Genomic DNA, 8,801 nt, shown 5'->3' with positions numbered 1-8,801 from the left:
TATAATATTTAGAAAGTCATTATCATCAAGTTTTGAACATAAACCGTTAACATTCCAAACTAGAAAGATGAGTTGCTTCTCACAGCTGTCCTACGCTGTATCCGTGTTGCTCTGGGTACCGTCTTGGAGTCCCGGCGCTTGATTTCGGTCCGCCAGAGTCCCTGGATCCGTGTCGGGATGTGCCGCCAGTCCCGGGTTGGGCGCGTTATACTGAACAGCGGCCGCACGTGGAGCACTATTACTAGACGGCGGTGGACGGTATACCGCTTGGCGGGCAGCAGCCTGGTTCCTGGGATGCCGCGGCGGGAGTTCCGGTACTGGGCCTGGGGGGAGATGATCAGCTGTGAACCTCTGGTTATCGATATATAGAGTGTCATATGCTAAGACAGTTTGTTTATGCGCGTTACGGGCCTGCACGAGATATGGAATCAACTTCCTACGGCGCTCTTGGACTGCTTTCGGAAACTGATTGGAAGGGTTTGACCATGGTGTGAGAACGCCTGCTTATCGCGTACACGTTGTTTCACCTCCATCTTGTCACCATAGAAGTGAAACTTAGCGACTATAGGAACATTTTTACCCCCTTCGAATTTGCCGGTACGATATACTCGTTCAAATTTGATTCGTGTCTCTGCATCATGAATTTCAAGGTCATTCTTGCAAAAATGAATTACCTTAGCTTGGCAATTCTCAGATATACGCGCCTCACGGGTTGTTTCTTCGGGCACATTGAAAAAAAGCAGATTGTCACGCATTAAACGAGATTGGCTGTCAATAACATCGTTGCGTAAAATATCATTATCACGCTTTAATTGGTGAATATCGTTCAAAATTTTATCATTTCGCGATTTTTCAGCTTTAAGTATTTTTTCAAACTGTTCATGACTCTTTCTTAAATCTTCGCAAACTTGGCTGTCGTACGATCTACTAGCTTCCATTTCCGTAACTTTCTCATCCACGCTTTTAACTCTAGTTTCTAAAGACGTCACTCGATGTGAAATACTTGTAATGTTCGATTCAATTTTGTCTAATTTGTTCAATTTTGACTCCATATTATTCTGACAAGTTTCAATAATTGACAGTTTATCCGCAATGGACTGTAACAGAGAGTTCTCTACGGACGGCTGAACAGCGTATGATGGCGACTGTTGGAGTGGCGTCGACGGTGTACCGAGTGGTGCATACTAAACACTGCGGTTCTTTGGTGCATGAAGTGTATTGGGATCAAGTGAAGAATAATATTCGTGGGTCATGGGCATTAGATGTAAAGCAATTGTTTAATAGTTTTGGTTTTAGTTATTTGTGGTTCAATAATGACCTTTCATTGTTTCAATTAAACAGTGTCATACACAGATAACATTATCAGTATTGCCAATACTGGTTTTCTCTATTAGACACCTCATCCAAATTAAAAACTTATTGTAGTATAAAGCGTAGGTTTGGTTACGAAAATTATCTACATTGTATTAAAAGCGACAAGCATCGTATTTCGCTAACCAGATTAAGATGCTCAGCCCACAAACTTGCAATCGAAGAAGGCCGTTTTAGAAATATAGAACAATCTGAACGTAAATGTATATTTTGTCAAATGAATGTTGTTGAAGATGAGTTTCACTTTGTGCTTGTACATGTATATCCTTTTCACAGAGACATTCAGATTGAATGCTTACCTAGATATTTTTGTCATTGGCCCGCAATGCAAAAGTTTAAATTGTTATTATCTGCTGAGCAGAATAGTACACAAAATAAACTTGTTTAATATGTATATCTTTCAACTTCAAGACGAGAAAGTATCATAAACCAATAAATGTTTATTTTTTTTCTTCTTGTATTGCTATTTTAGCTTGCTTTAGAAATAATTGTTGTTGTTTTTCTTCTTTTTCAGTCTGACCATTGAACTAAAACAAATAATAATTATGCTCTTGACAGTGGCCTTACAACGATTACCTTTCATCACTAACATACCCGCTGTTGTCAAAACATGCCTGACCGCATACCTTATTAGCGGGGGTGGTCAATCTATACATATTGTTCAGTAAAGGATTAGGGTACGCCACTGTTTAAGCAATATCACATTAATAATTACTTTTTATACTTGAATTATCAATATCTGATCAGTGTCATCATATTATCATGCTCTTTTCATGTATGTAAATAAAATGTAACCGCCAGAAGTAAAGGCGATGCACTTGAATGTTTGTGCTAATAAACTATTGAAATTGAAATTAAATTGGTAACGTGTTCCGCGCTGGTCTGATTTATCGTAATTAACGTGGTTCGCGCTGGTCTGATTTATCGTAATTAACGTGGTCCGCGCTGGTCTGATTAATCGTAATTAACGTGTTCCGCGCTGGTCTGATTGATCGTAGTTAACGTGGTCCGCGCTGGTCTGATTTATCGTAATTAACGTGTTCCGCGCTGGTCTGATTTACCATAATTAACGTGTTCCGCGCTGGTCTGATTTACCATAATTAACGTGTTCCGCGCTGGTCTGATTTACCATAATTAACGTGTTCCGCGCTGGTCTGATTTATCGTAATTAACGTGGTCCGCGTTTGTGTAAATTCAAGTGGGTAACATTCTGTGTTCTAGTTTCAATTCATTTAGGAATCATGTTCGTGCTTTTTAAATAAAAGGGGGTAACATGTTCCATGTGATCTTCGACCTGTTCCTGGCTGGCTCTGAGACGACGTACGCCACCCTGGACTGGGCCTTCCTGCAGATGATCCGCAACCCTGAAGTCCAGACCCGCTGCCAGGAGGAAATCGCGAAGGTACCTTAATCGACTGGTTTCAAGCAACATGTAGAAAGGACATATGTTTTATGTTTAATCAAAATATGTTTGGTGAAATACAAAGGAAGCAATTTCACAACATTTATGGCAATTACGTTATGACGATAAATGCAACAATCATTAACGACGATCCCGTTCCTCACGACGAAGGCCATGACGACGTTGACGACGAAGACGCGAACGATAATAGGCACCACCATCATCATCATCATCATGAAGACAATGTAACACACCTCTCTTCTTTGTTATATATTTGTTATTCCCTGGCAGGTCATCGGGGATCGTGCGGTCAAGTATGCAGATAAGGACAGACTCACATACGTTAATGCAACAATAATGGAAATCCACAGAATGGGCAATATAGGTATGTTACCGAGCATAGGATTAAATAAACTTGTAAATCACATTACATCTTTCTTTCTCTGGCAAAAGAAATACTCTATTATGCGATTCAAGTCATTTTTGTTCATACACTGGTCACCCAATACCGAGTGCCAGTCATCCATACGAATTGGCTATATTTCCTTCAGGTGCCTATGAACGCGCCCCATCGCGCGACGGAGGTGGCCACCTTGGGCTGCAATGACATCCCAAAGAACGCCGTCATCCTGCCGTCCATCTACTCTGCCAGCATGGACTCCCGGAAATGGAGCCAACCGTAAACCTTTAACCCAGACAGGTTTCTCAGTGAAAACAAAAAGCTGCAGAAAGAGGACAGTCTAATACCATTCTCAGTTGGTACGCTGTACATTTAAGTACTTAAGCAAAAGATAATGCCAAATCTTAACCTACATTTTTCCTAAACATCATTGTGCGCTAAATTACGTATCAATTCGTCATGTTTCAAATCGTGTTCTCCTTCGTTTAATATTTCATGAAGAGTATGCCTTCAAAACATGTCTGTGGACATCATCAACATACTGCTAGATTGAACTATTGTTGATGACATTCCTCCTCTTTTAAAACATATTTCAAACTCCGCCAGGTCCGCGGACGTGCCTGTGTGAGTCTCTCACCCGCATGGAGCTGTTCCTGGTCTTCACCAACCTCCTACAGCGATTCACATTCTCTCCAGACCGCCAGGGTGCCCTCCCTTCCCTCGAGGCACGCCAAAACCAGTTCATCAATATGCCCAGCTCGTACAGTCTCATGGCCCGACCCAGGGTATAGGCTCTATCGTGATGCTTACTTGTCTTATTTGATCGGTCATGTGTATTATAAGGCATATAACATACCACAATAGTAGCTGCATAAAACGTTGGGCCCCTTTCCTGGATGCACGGCTAACGCAAATGTTTATATGGCCCCTTTCCTGGATGCACGGCTAACGCAAATGTTTATATGGCCCCTTTCCTGGATGCACGGCTAACGCAAATGTTTATATGGCCCCTTTCCTGGATGCACGGTTAACGCAAATATTTATATGGCCCATTTCTTGGATGCACGGCTAACGCAAATGTTTATATGGCCCCTTTCCTGGATGCACGGCTAACGCAAATGTTTATATGGCCCCTTTCCTGGATGCACGGCTAACGCAAATGTTTATATGGCCCCTTTCCTGGATGCACGGCTAACGCAAATGTTTATATGACCCCTTTCCTGGATGCACGGCTAACGCAAATATTTATATGGCCCCTTTCCTGGATGCACGGCTAACGCAAATGTTTATATCTATTTGTAATTTGCTTTTGTGCCATGAACAGGGATCACTGTATATATAGGATTGCAAAATGACGATGAATGCTCGTTGTAGGCATTATTTGTTTCATATGTATAAACAGCCAACATACTTTTCTGATTATGTAAAGTAATATAAATGTGAAAGTTTAACTTGGCATTAGGTCTTATTCATCAGGACTGTCTGAAGTCTAATGCCTGATTAAATATTTATTATCAAATCGATGTAGATTATTTAAATGCTTGTCTTTCGACATAAAATAGATTATTTTTATGCTTGTCTTTCGACATAAAATATAATAAAATAAAATTCTCACATCTAATAAATAACGAATTTTGGAATTATTTCACTTTCAATAGATAGTCTCGGTTCTGTTAAATTGAATGTGAATTGCCGTTGAATGTTGAGTCAACGAAAACTCTATGATCAAATGCCGACCACGTGCAGTGTGTGAAGTCAATTGTCAGGCTGTATATAGCTGCACTTGACTCGAAAACTGTTAGATATGTTTGGTCGGAACAAAAGCCGCGACTATTTAATGGCCCAAACCCTTCAAATAGTAAGTTTATATGCAAACAACAGTAATATTTAAACAATAAAGGAATAATTTATAATAACTATATGATAAATGATCAGTGAAAATGTTCATATGTATTCAATTTTTAAAGGAACAGTGTGTTTGTGTTTTGCTCAAGAATATTTTTTTTCATTTTTTTTTTTAAAATTTATTTAAAAACAATTGAAATAGCTTTTTAGTTTGATTTTGATAATATAAAACTCGTATAGCTAACATTTTACCAACACTTGTTTTCGTTTGTCTTTCGTGTCATTGTCCAATAAACAGTTATCGTTCGATTGCCATTGACACTTGTTGAAATGGTGCTTCTCCATTGATGTCAAGACTGCATAATTGATACTTGGAGGAATCAGCCAAGAGAGCTTCAGAACACTACTGTCTGCACTGTGATCTTTTTTGCGTGAGACATTGCTTTATGCGCTTGAGGAGTCTGTTCGTCTGCTGTCTGGGCGATAAACATGTCTTTGATCAGTTTGGAATAATGGGTTGATATACGAAAGTGTAGAGATAAATATAGACAAAACACATTAATTGCAATCGGTGCGATCTAACATCGATCAGAAGAGTTTCCAGTGAGGCAAGGAGCAAAGTTCGCCGATGATGAATCAGACTGACTAAAATAACTTTTATATATAGCAAGCGGATTCATGGAAAGTTTTTCCGCATGAACGTTTCCTCCCTGACTTCGGCTAATATTTTCAAAAACTGGATTAGATAAATTGCTGGATATATAATTATCATAGTTAAGTTACGATATTTTATAAGGTGCCGTACTTCATTTTTTAAATGAGGAGGTAAAATAAATTGACTTCCTAAGTCAACAGCTCGTACAAGAAAAGTAAGCACAAATCATTGGAATAATAAGTGATTTCAACCAATCCACGGAGACTCATATTATGGATGCTAAAGACGTAGGTGAAGTTAGTGGCCTAGCGACCTAGCGGCGTGAAGTTAGCCACCTAGCGGCGTGATACAATGTATCAATCCAAGGTGATATCAAAGACATTTTGCGGATGTGAAAATGGAACATATGTGCTGTATTGCCAAGAAGGTGTATGTAAAAAGACCCGTTGTGTCTCGAATGCTGCAGACATGTGATTTTTTTGCAGATTTAAGAATCTTATACAAGTACTGGATATTATTTTTATGTATTAGTTGTATATTTTGCCTGCACATATAGTATGCTCTCCGTGTCTGGGGGAATAAAGGGTGTCTCGGATATTCGCTTCCATCCCTAGTATCTATATCTAGCTCAGTTTCAGCGTTCAACCCCGAGTGACTGTCACCCCATTTCATGTTGCGAACTTCAGAACATGTCCGCATAAGTTTATAAGAAATAGAGTGGTAAATATGTATCAAATGCAATGGACGAGAACTCGTGCATTGGCATCACCAAGTAACAATTTGTTCCACTCATCACTAGGTGCATAAACGCAAGAAAGCAAAAGTACGTACACCAATACGGCAGCGGCTTCAGCATTGCTCACAAGGCAAATGTTCTGCTGTTAACATGTTGACAAATCGCAATGAAACTATATGATTTAAAAAACAAACTTTCTATATGTTTTTTTATGTGATCGATAATCGATCGGCGTCGAAACCAGTCACATTAGATTCGCTAAATAGTTACTAAGTTTCAACCTGGAATGAACAGTTGCCGATGATACGTTGACGATCAATAACTGATATGTGGCAAAACTATCGCTGAATGTTTGTTTATTTAAGTGTATCAAGGTCTACCCGCGCCTATCGACTGCATTGTGGCTAGATCCCACCGTGACGCATTCACGTCTTAAAGTATGTGTTTTATATGAGATAGAAGTGACTGCAATTCCTAGTCAAATCCAGACATTGAAATATTTGAAGAAACAGGGTGAGATACAAAAGATCCGTTTTGGAGTAGCCTAGTTTTTTTGCAAAGAGACCTCTTGATTGTTAAACGTACTCGGTGGATAACGCATCGGATACAACTCCCCTAGGTTGAACCAGCACTGAGTACACCAACAACACCCTATCACTGAATGCTCGGCGGCCATACCGAATATGGAAAGAAAGTGGTTGTACCGGTCTCTCAGCGTTCGCCGATAAAATCAATCGTGAAGCGTTCGCATCGCGGTCGCAATGTTGTTGTGACCGGGGCCAATGCAAGAATTGTTTCAACATCATGTATTACAATATATTTTAGTTAAACAGAACTCAAAAAGCTTCTTAGGCTCGTTGGCTCATATTTCCCGCACTTTTATTTCTAACAAATATAGGTATTTATTTCGCTCAGTTTGTGAAATAAATTTAATAGTTCTAACGACTTTTTACAATAAAATGTTATTGACAACTTTAATATCCCTATTATTATTATTAGTTTTCAATGTGTGGTAATCCGTGTTAAGTATTAAGAAATGTATCTCTAAAAAAACTACCTGAATCAAGACCTGTTGTTTACAATTTTTTGCCGAATTCTTGACCAATAAGTCACCTGGGTTTTCCACCATGGTAATGTTTCAAGGAAGAACTTGATCCATATCTACTGTCTTAAAGTGACTCGGTCATGGTTTGGCACCTAAAATAATGCCCTGCAATGCATCTAAAGAAATTATATTATAATTAGTCTTATTTGATTACGAAATTGCAGAAAAAAATAATTAAAGTATAAAACCCCACGCCGGTACAGTTAAGAAAACAATTATAGAAAGCCGATAGATCATCCACTCGTTCATAGAGGTTTATACTAATCTGACGGAAATTTAAACATTTATTGAACACAGTCCGAGCATCACGTCAATCATCAATGTCAACCAACCAATTACGCTACAGCCATTTGTTGAATGGTGTTAGTAACGCATTTAATAGAAATGTAGACTACAACGAAAATATTTGAGCATATATTCAAATGAAACTTCTATTCAAAATCAATACATACACATGCATATTAAAACAATATTATCAATTGTGGTAAATCTTATTTGGGAGAAAGCGTGCATCTTTAACATTTCTTAAAGGTTTCCAGTCGTCAGTATATTAGTTTTTACACTATAAATGATTGGCTTACTTTGTAATTACAAGCCAGGAAACCTTTAAACCCTATTTGCCTTACTTCTTTTTTGTTTGTTGTTGTTGTTGTTGTTGTTGTTAATGAGGATTTAAAGTCATGATATATAAGAATCGCCACCAAATCAAATGCAATAGTGTTCATCAGTAGTGCATACGAAAACATGTACGATACAAGACTACGTGTCAAGAGGAGCAACTCTTACAAGAAAATAAAAAAGAAGTCCCGAGTTGTCCGCAGTGAAATTATTAGTCACTAGTATTTTCCACTCTTTAACCCATATACATAAAATTACTTTCTAGTCAAAACTAATCATGTAAACACTTTTTTCTTAAGATTTGTAAAGCTCTCAAAAACACCTAAACATCCATGAAAAGATACTTGCAAAATACGTGTCTAAGATTAGATATAGAGACACCTTTTAAACTTTTTAAATAAAATGTGTTTCTTTGCTGAACATGTGGACCTCTTATAAATATATAAATAAATAATACTCCGACCATCTTTAACACAGTTTAGTATGATTAAAATTGGGTTGAATTCAGTAGTGCCTAACGCTGGAGAGTTGCTTCATATGTGTATGTGTATGCTATAATTATAGTAATGTTTTTGTTACTTTCCATGTTGTAAATTAATGTTATGTCTATATTGAATATTTGATTGCAAAAGGCTTAACATTACTCATTAACAGATCCCTTCTATTACA

At 38.2% G+C, this 8,801-nt stretch overlaps 1 pseudogene; it reads left to right on the top strand.

Moving 5' to 3' along the window:
• Nucleotides 1-2,644: 2,644 nt before the first annotated feature.
• LOC128216558 (cytochrome P450 2J2-like) lies at nucleotides 2,645-3,964 on the top strand (annotated as a pseudogene).
• The last annotated feature ends 4,837 nt before the right edge of the window (nucleotides 3,965-8,801 follow it).

The sequence above is a fragment of the Mya arenaria genome, chromosome 2, assembly GCF_026914265.1.
Source record: "Mya arenaria isolate MELC-2E11 chromosome 2, ASM2691426v1".
Lineage (NCBI taxonomy): Eukaryota > Metazoa > Mollusca > Bivalvia > Myida > Myidae > Mya > Mya arenaria.
This window is presented reverse-complemented; position numbering and strand designations above follow the sequence as displayed.